Source organism: Drosophila ananassae, unplaced genomic scaffold, assembly GCF_017639315.1.
Source record: "Drosophila ananassae strain 14024-0371.13 unplaced genomic scaffold, ASM1763931v2 tig00000208, whole genome shotgun sequence".
In the NCBI taxonomy this organism is placed as follows: domain Eukaryota; kingdom Metazoa; phylum Arthropoda; class Insecta; order Diptera; family Drosophilidae; genus Drosophila; species Drosophila ananassae.
The window spans coordinates 47,501-56,703 of NW_025319163.1; the positions used below are offsets into that span (position 1 = coordinate 47,501).

Genomic DNA, 9,203 nt, shown 5'->3' on the forward strand with positions numbered 1-9,203 from the left:
TTCAACCAATATAACGATCTTGCGATCGCTTGGTTTTAGCCTAATAAAAGCACATGTCCCATAAGGTTCATGTTTTAATTGCATGTATTAGCTCTAGAATTACCACAGTTATCCAAGTAACTGTTAACGATCTAAGGAACCATAACTGATATAATGAGCCTTTTGCGGTTTCACTTTTAATGCGTGTGTACTTAGACATGCATGGCTTAATCTTTGAGACAAGCATATAACTACTGGCAGGATCAACCAGAATAATGTTTATTTCTTGATATATTATTTTCATTTTGATATTTAGAAAATAAATATTGCAAATATTTGTATATATTATATTAATAACGAATTTGGCCAATTATTAAATGGCATTCAATATTCGTTCTTTATAAAATAAATATATATAGAATATTTATATATATTTTAATTTTGGCTTTCTTAAACCCGGCTGGGACGTGTAACCGGGTTTTTCTTTTGTTTATTAAAAACATTGTGTGGTCTTTTTACATGGTATAATTGCTACTCTATTGTTTTTAGCCTTTATTTAATATATTACATATTATGCATATATTTAATTCTAAAATATCTTTTTATATTCACATACAACAATTTGTATATATTCACATATATATATTTGTTTAATATTATAATAATATTATAACAATTGTAATTTGATAATAAATTTAAAATTTAATTTCTTTGTAAATTAGTTTAGTTTTATATGATATAAAACTAAGCACTTACATATTCAAAAGTTTTAATATTTTAATATATATTTTGTTTAATATGTATGCATATAATAATAATATATAATAATATCATCATCATATACACATATGAAAATTAAATTAAATAAAATTTAATATAACTTCATATAGACGCTAGGAAAGAAAAAGTAACTTTTTACTAACCTAGCTCCAGAGTTTAACGATAATATTCGGAAACTTGTCAAATTAATGAAATATTAATATAACACTTACGTTTCAACTATATTATCTTAATAATATAATTTATATAAATATAATATAAAATTGTATATTATATAGGTAGGCTGACACCACCTACCATATATACCTTTTTGTTAATCACGACAAGTCAGTCCAAACGACGTTCACCCTGAGGAGAGGCGACTGTCCTGGTGTCAGTCTCGGTGGCACACTAATTCCGGCTAGCCCTACACCCAAATATCTGGGTATGACCCTAGACAGGAGGCTCACTTGGAGAACCCACTTGCTACGAAAACGAAAGCAACTCCAAGACAAGCTGCGTCAGCTTTACTGGCTAATTGGACGGAGGTCCAGACTGAAGCTGAGAGTTAAACTCCTAATATACAAAACCATCGTGAAGCCAGTTTGGACCTACGGCATTCAGTTATGGGGAACGGCGAGTCCAAGCAATAGAAAGATCATCCAGCTTGCGCAGAACAGGGCACTCAGGACATTGTCTGGAGCCCACCCTTACCATGATAATATGACCATCCACGCCCAACTAGGCGTCCCATGGGTCAGCGAAGAGGTCCGGAGATTCGCCACAAGATATGTTGATAGGCTGGATCGACATCCCAACCCCCAGGCCATCAACTTGCTTGACAACAGTACCACATTGAGAAGATTGAAGCGGACTCACCCTCTGGATCTCAGGCTGGAGGAGACTGACTAGTGAGGTATTAGTAATAAATTAGAGACAGCTTTCGTAAAATGTGGCATTTTTCCACCTAGTTAAATATTGTATTCTTTCTGTCAAGGAACCATTCTTAAATTTAATTATTGTCCATATCTGCGGACAGATTTTAAATGTAACTTCTGATTGATTTACAAAAAAAAAAAAAAAAAAAAAAATATATACCTTTTTGACTACGCTTTCGTAAAATGTGGTATTTATATATCTTCTCCCTCTCACCTAAAAATACTCATCAGAATACTTTTATCATTTATATGACTTATATATACTAAAACATTCATTTCAATATATATTCATTTCCATATGAAAATATTTTAATATTTTCAATTTAATATTTTATATAATATATTTAATATATTATATAGGTAGGCCGACACCACCTACCATATATACCTTTTTGACACAGCTTACGTAAAAGCTCCGGAGTTTATCTATAATATTTGGAAATTTTTCATATTCATTAAATTTTCATATAACACTTACGTATCAACTATATTATCATAATATAATAATTTATATAAATATAATATATAATTATATATTATATAGGTAGGCTGACACCACCTACCATATATACCTTTTTGACACAGCTTTCGTAAATGTGGTATTTTTTGTATACATAGATATCCATATTTTAAATTTTCATATCCTTAATATATTTTAATATATTTCATATATTATATAGAATATTTTCATATCCATATAAAAATATTTTAATATTTAGTATTTGATGAATATTATTTCTATATTCATATAATTTCTTTATTTTCATATAAATAGCGGACTTATATCAATATTAGCTCATATCGATATAATAATGTTTAATATATTTAATATAATATATTTCATATATTATATAGGTAGGCTGACACCACCTACCATATATACCTTTTTGACTACGCTTTCGTAAATTGTGGTATTTTTTGTACTACGGATAGATATCCATATTTTAATATTTTCATATCCATATAAAAATATTTTAATATTTAGTATTTGATGAATATTATTTCTATATTCATATAATTTCTTTATTTTCATATAAATAGCGGACTTATATCAATATTAGCTCATATCGATATAATAATGTTTAATATATTTAATATAATATATTTCATATATTATATAGGTAGGCTGACACCACCTACCATATATACCTTTTTGACTACGCTTTCGTAAATTGTGGTATTTTTTGTACATTTTCTCCCTCCGTCAAATTTCTCATATACTTCATATATTTACGGATAGATATCCATATTTTAATATTTTCATATCCATATAAAAATATTTTAATATTTAGTATTTGATGAATATTATTTCTATATTCATATAATTTCTTTATTTTCATATAAATAGCGGACTTATATCAATATTAGCTCATATCGATATAATAATGTTTAATATATTTAATATAATATATTTCATATATTATATAGGTAGGCTGACACCACCTACCATATATACCTTTTTGACTACGCTTTCGTAAAATGTGGTATTTTTTATACTACGTATTTTCATATCCATATAAAAATATTTTAATATTTTCATATCCATATAAAAATATTTTAATATTTTCATATCCATATAAAAATATTTTAATATTTTCATATCCATATAAAAATATTTTAATATTTTCATATCCATATAAAAATATTTTAATATTTTCATATCCATATAAAAATATTTTAATATTCGTTATTTGGAAAAGTTTTATTTTGATTTTTATTTTTAAAAAAAGTTTAAATAGGGACAGTAGGAATCTCATGAATTGAATCATGCGCGTCACTAATATGATGACGAGTCAAAGGGCTACCTGGCAAAAGTTATTACAACTCCCGCCGTCCGTATATTACGGACTTATACTTTGATGAAAAAAATTTTTTTTTTTCATTTTATATATATGATGATTTAATATTATATTAATATTATCAATACAGCAGAGATATTAATATTATCGTGTTAACATTTTGTATATTCAAATCCATTCATAAATTTTTGTACTTGGAAAAATTTTTAATATTTTTAAAAAAGTTTAGATAGGGAGTGGGTAATTTACGCGCCTGCTGCCTTCCTTAGATGTGGTAGCCGTTTCTCAGGCTCCCTCTCCGGAATCGAACCCTGATTCCCCGTTACCCGTTGCAACCATGGTAGTCCTAGATACTACCATCAAAAGTTGATAGGGCAGACATTTGAAAGATCTGTCGTCGGTACAAGACCATACGATCTGCATGTTATCTAGAGTTCAACCAATATAACGATCTTGCGATCGCTTGGTTTTAGCCTAATAAAAGCACATGTCCCATAAGGTTCATGTTTTAATTGCATGTATTAGCTCTAGAATTACCACAGTTATCCAAGTAACTGTTAACGATCTAAGGAACCATAACTGATATAATGAGCCTTTTGCGGTTTCACTTTTAATGCGTGTGTACTTAGACATGCATGGCTTAATCTTTGAGACAAGCATATAACTACTGGCAGGATCAACCAGAATAATGTTTATTTCTTGATATATTATTTTCATTTTGATATTTAGAAAATAAATATTGCAAATATTTGTATATATTATATTAATAACGAATTTGGCCAATTATTAAATGGCATTCAATATTCGTTCTTTATAAAATAAATATATATAGAATATTTATATATATTTTAATTTTGGCTTTCTTAAACCCGGCTGGGACGTGTAACCGGGTTTTTCTTTTGTTTATTAAAAACATTGTGTGGTCTTTTTACATGGTATAATTGCTACTCTATTGTTTTTAGCCTTTATTTAATATATTACATATTATGCATATATTTAATTCTAAAATATCTTTTTATATTCACATACAACAATTTGTATATATTCACATATATATATTTGTTTAATATTATAATAATATTATAACAATTGTAATTTGATAATAAATTTAAAATTTAATTTCTTTGTAAATTAGTTTAGTTTTATATGATATAAAACTAAGCACTTACATATTCAAAAGTTTTAATATTTTAATATATATTTTGTTTAATATGTATGCATATAATAATAATATATAATAATATCATCATCATATACACATATGAAAATTAAATTAAATAAAATTTAATATAACTTCATATAGACGCTAGGAAAGAAAAAGTAACTTTTTACTAACCTAGCTCCAGAGTTTAACGATAATATTCGGAAACTTGTCAAATTAATGAAATATTAATATAACACTTACGTTTCAACTATATTATCTTAATAATATAATTTATATAAATATAATATAAAATTGTATATTATATAGGTAGGCTGACACCACCTACCATATATACCTTTTTGTTAATCACGACAAGTCAGTCCAAACGACGTTCACCCTGAGGAGAGGCGACTGTCCTGGTGTCAGTCTCGGTGGCACACTAATTCCGGCTAGCCCTACACCCAAATATCTGGGTATGACCCTAGACAGGAGGCTCACTTGGAGAACCCACTTGCTACGAAAACGAAAGCAACTCCAAGACAAGCTGCGTCAGCTTTACTGGCTAATTGGACGGAGGTCCAGACTGAAGCTGAGAGTTAAACTCCTAATATACAAAACCATCGTGAAGCCAGTTTGGACCTACGGCATTCAGTTATGGGGAACGGCGAGTCCAAGCAATAGAAAGATCATCCAGCTTGCGCAGAACAGGGCACTCAGGACATTGTCTGGAGCCCACCCTTACCATGATAATATGACCATCCACGCCCAACTAGGCGTCCCATGGGTCAGCGAAGAGGTCCGGAGATTCGCCACAAGATATGTTGATAGGCTGGATCGACATCCCAACCCCCAGGCCATCAACTTGCTTGACAACAGTACCACATTGAGAAGATTGAAGCGGACTCACCCTCTGGATCTCAGGCTGGAGGAGACTGACTAGTGAGGTATTAGTAATAAATTAGAGACAGCTTTCGTAAAATGTGGCATTTTTCCACCTAGTTAAATATTGTATTCTTTCTGTCAAGGAACCATTCTTAAATTTAATTATTGTCCATATCTGCGGACAGATTTTAAATGTAACTTCTGATTGATTTACAAAAAAAAAAAAAAAAAAAAATATATACCTTTTTGACTACGCTTTCGTAAAGTGTGGTATTTAAATATCTTCTCCCCCTCACTTAAAAGCATTCATTTTGGTATTTTAAATATATCCATATAATATAAATAGATATCCATATTTTAATATTTTCATATCCATATAAAAATATTTTAATATTTAGTATTTGATGAATATTATTTCTATATTCATATAATTTCTTTATTTTCATATAAATAGCGGACTTATATCAATATTAGCTCATATCGATATAATAATGTTTAATATATTTAATATAATATATTTCATATATTATATAGGTAGGCTGACACCACCTACCATATATACCTTTTTGACTACGCTTTCGTAAATTGTGGTATTTTTTGTACTACGGATAGATATCCATATTTTAATATTTTCATATCCATATAAAAATATTTTAATATTTAGTATTTGATGAATATTATTTCTATATTCATATAATTTCTTTATTTTCATATAAATAGCGGACTTATATCAATATTAGCTCATATCGATATAATAATGTTTAATATATTTAATATAATATATTTCATATATTATATAGGTAGGCTGACACCACCTACCATATATACCTTTTTGACTACGCTTTCGTAAAATGTGGTATTTTTTATACTACGTATTTTCATATCCATATAAAAATATTTTAATATTTTCATATCCATATAAAAATATTTTAATATTTTCATATCCATATAAAAATATTTTAATATTTTCATATCCATATAAAAATATTTTAATATTTTCATATCCATATAAAAATATTTTAATATTTTCATATCCATATAAAAATATTTTAATATTCGTTATTTGGAAAAGTTTTATTTTGATTTTTATTTTTAAAAAAAGTTTAAATAGGGACAGTAGGAATCTCATGAATTGAATCATGCGCGTCACTAATATGATGACGAGTCAAAGGGCTACCTGGCAAAAGTTATTACAACTCCCGCCGTCCGTATATTACGGACTTATACTTTGATGAAAAAAATTTTTTTTTTTCATTTTATATATATGATGATTTAATATTATATTAATATTATCAATACAGCAGAGATATTAATATTATCGTGTTAACATTTTGTATATTCAAATCCATTCATAAATTTTTGTACTTGGAAAAATTTTTAATATTTTTAAAAAAGTTTAGATAGGGACAGTAGGAATCTCATGAATTGAATCATGCGCGTCACTAATATGATGACGAGTCAAAGGGCTATCAGGCAAAAGTTATTACAACTCCCGCCGTCCGTATATTACGGACTTATACTTTGATGAAAAAAAAATTTTTTTTTCATTTTATATATATGATGATTTAATATTATATTAATATTATCAATACAGCAGAGACATTAATATTATCGTGTTAACATTTTGTATATTCAAATCCATTCATAAATTTTTGTACTTGGAAAAATTTTTAATATTTTTAAAAAAGTTTAGATAGGGACAGTAGGAATCTCATGAATTGAATCATGCGCGTCACTAATATGATGACGAGTCAAAGGGCTACCTGGCAAAAGTTATTACAACTCCCGCCGTCCGTATATTACGGACTTATACTTTGATGAAAAAAAATTTTTTTTTTCATTTTATATATATGATGATTTAATATTATATTAATATTATCAATACAGCAGAGACATTAATATTATCGTGTTAACATTTTGTATATTCAAATCCATTCATAAATTTTTGTACTTGGAAAAATTTTTAATATTTTTAAAAAAGTTTAGATAGGGACAGTAGGAATCTCATGAATTGAATCATGCGCGTCACTAATATGATGACGAGTCAAAGGGCTACCAGGCAAAAGTTATTACAACTCCCGCCGTCCGTATATTACGGACTTATACTTTGATGAAAAAAATTTTTTTTTTCATTTTATATATATGATATTTTTATATCATATTCATCTTGTCAACATTTTATATTTGCGCGTCACTAATAAGATGACGATGCATTTGGCTACCTGTAGCGCTCGAACGCTGTGCAATACACACTGCGTTATATATATATATATAAATAAATATATTTAAAAAAAAATATATATAATTAATATATATATACAACACTTTGTGTATATATTTTCGAATCATCAAGCAAAGGATAAGCTTCAGTGGATCGCAGTATGGCAGCTGCTCAACCACTTACAACACCTTGCCCGTTACAAAAGTCGTTTACAATTGATTCTAGGCTTTGTCATTGTATTAAATAATGTTTTCATATGTAACTAGCATGGCACCAGGTGATCAAAGATCCTCCCAATTTACTATGTTACAAATTACATTGGCATCACATCCATTGTCGTTTAAAATATAAATAATAAACTTTAAATGGTTTAGAAGCCATACAATGCAAATTGCCCCTTATTTATCATTGCAGTCCAGCACGGATACGACCTTAGAGGCGTTCAGGCATAATCCAACGGACGTAGCGTCATACCACTGTTCGCTCGAACAAGTATTGTGCCATTGGTCCGTACCTGCGGTTCCTCTCGTACTACGCAGGAATGCTGTCGCAACAACGTTTTGTCATTAGTAGGGTAAAACTAACCTGTCTCACGACGGTCTAAACCCAGCTCACGTTCCCTTGCATGGGTGAACAATCCAACGCTTGGTGAATTTTGCTTCACAATGATAGGAAGAGCCGACATCGAAGGATCAAAAAGCGACGTCGCTATGAACGCTTGGCCGCCACAAGCCAGTTATCCCTATGGTAACTTTTCTGACACCTCTTGTTAAAAACTCTTTAAACCAAAAGGATCGATAGGCCGAGCTTTTGCTGTCCCTGTGTGTACTGAACACCGAGATCAAGTCAGCATTTGCCCTTTTGCTCTATGTGTGGTTTCTGTCCGCACTGAGCTGGCCTTGGGACACCTCCGTTATTATTTGAGAGATGTACCGCCCCAGTCAAACTCCCTACCTGGCAATGTCCTTGAATTGGATCATACCTGAGTAATTGGAGTTATACCAAATTTTCAAATCAATAATACAGTAAATGCATCTCTCATTAAAGAATTTGTTTGCGATTATATAACAAACTCGTGATACTTTGATCAAGAAGCTTGCATCAAAACCCAATACCATAAGATATAATAAATATATCCGTATAATGGCTAGGAAATGATACACGTTCCATTTAATCAAGTAAGTAAGGAAACAATAAGAGTAGTGGTATTTCATTGGCGATACCAAACCGAAGTCTAATATCTCCCACTTATTCTACACCTCTTATGTCTCCTTACACTGCCAGATTAGAGTCAAGCTCAAAAGGGTCTTCTTTCCCCGCTAATTATTCCAAGCCCGTTCCCTTGGCTGTGGTTTCGCTAGATAGTAGATAGGGACATGAAAGTCTGATATGTTTAACGTGAGCACCTGCCATGTTGGCTTAATCTCACGGCCCCCTCGGGCGTGGGATATGAAACAATGCGTCAATCAGCGCCCCTTTGG

At 29.9% G+C, this 9,203-nt stretch overlaps 1 non-coding gene across 1 annotated transcript in view; it reads right to left on the bottom strand.

Moving 5' to 3' along the window:
* LOC116655480 overlaps positions 1-253 on the bottom strand; it is a 1,995-nt gene extending 1,742 nt beyond the window's left edge. Inside the window, exon 1 of the ribosomal RNA XR_004310558.1 lies at positions 1-253. This exon is cut by the window's left edge and continues 1,742 nt beyond it. This is a non-coding gene — a ribosomal RNA (small subunit ribosomal RNA).
* Between the last annotated feature and the right edge of the window lie 8,950 nt (positions 254-9,203).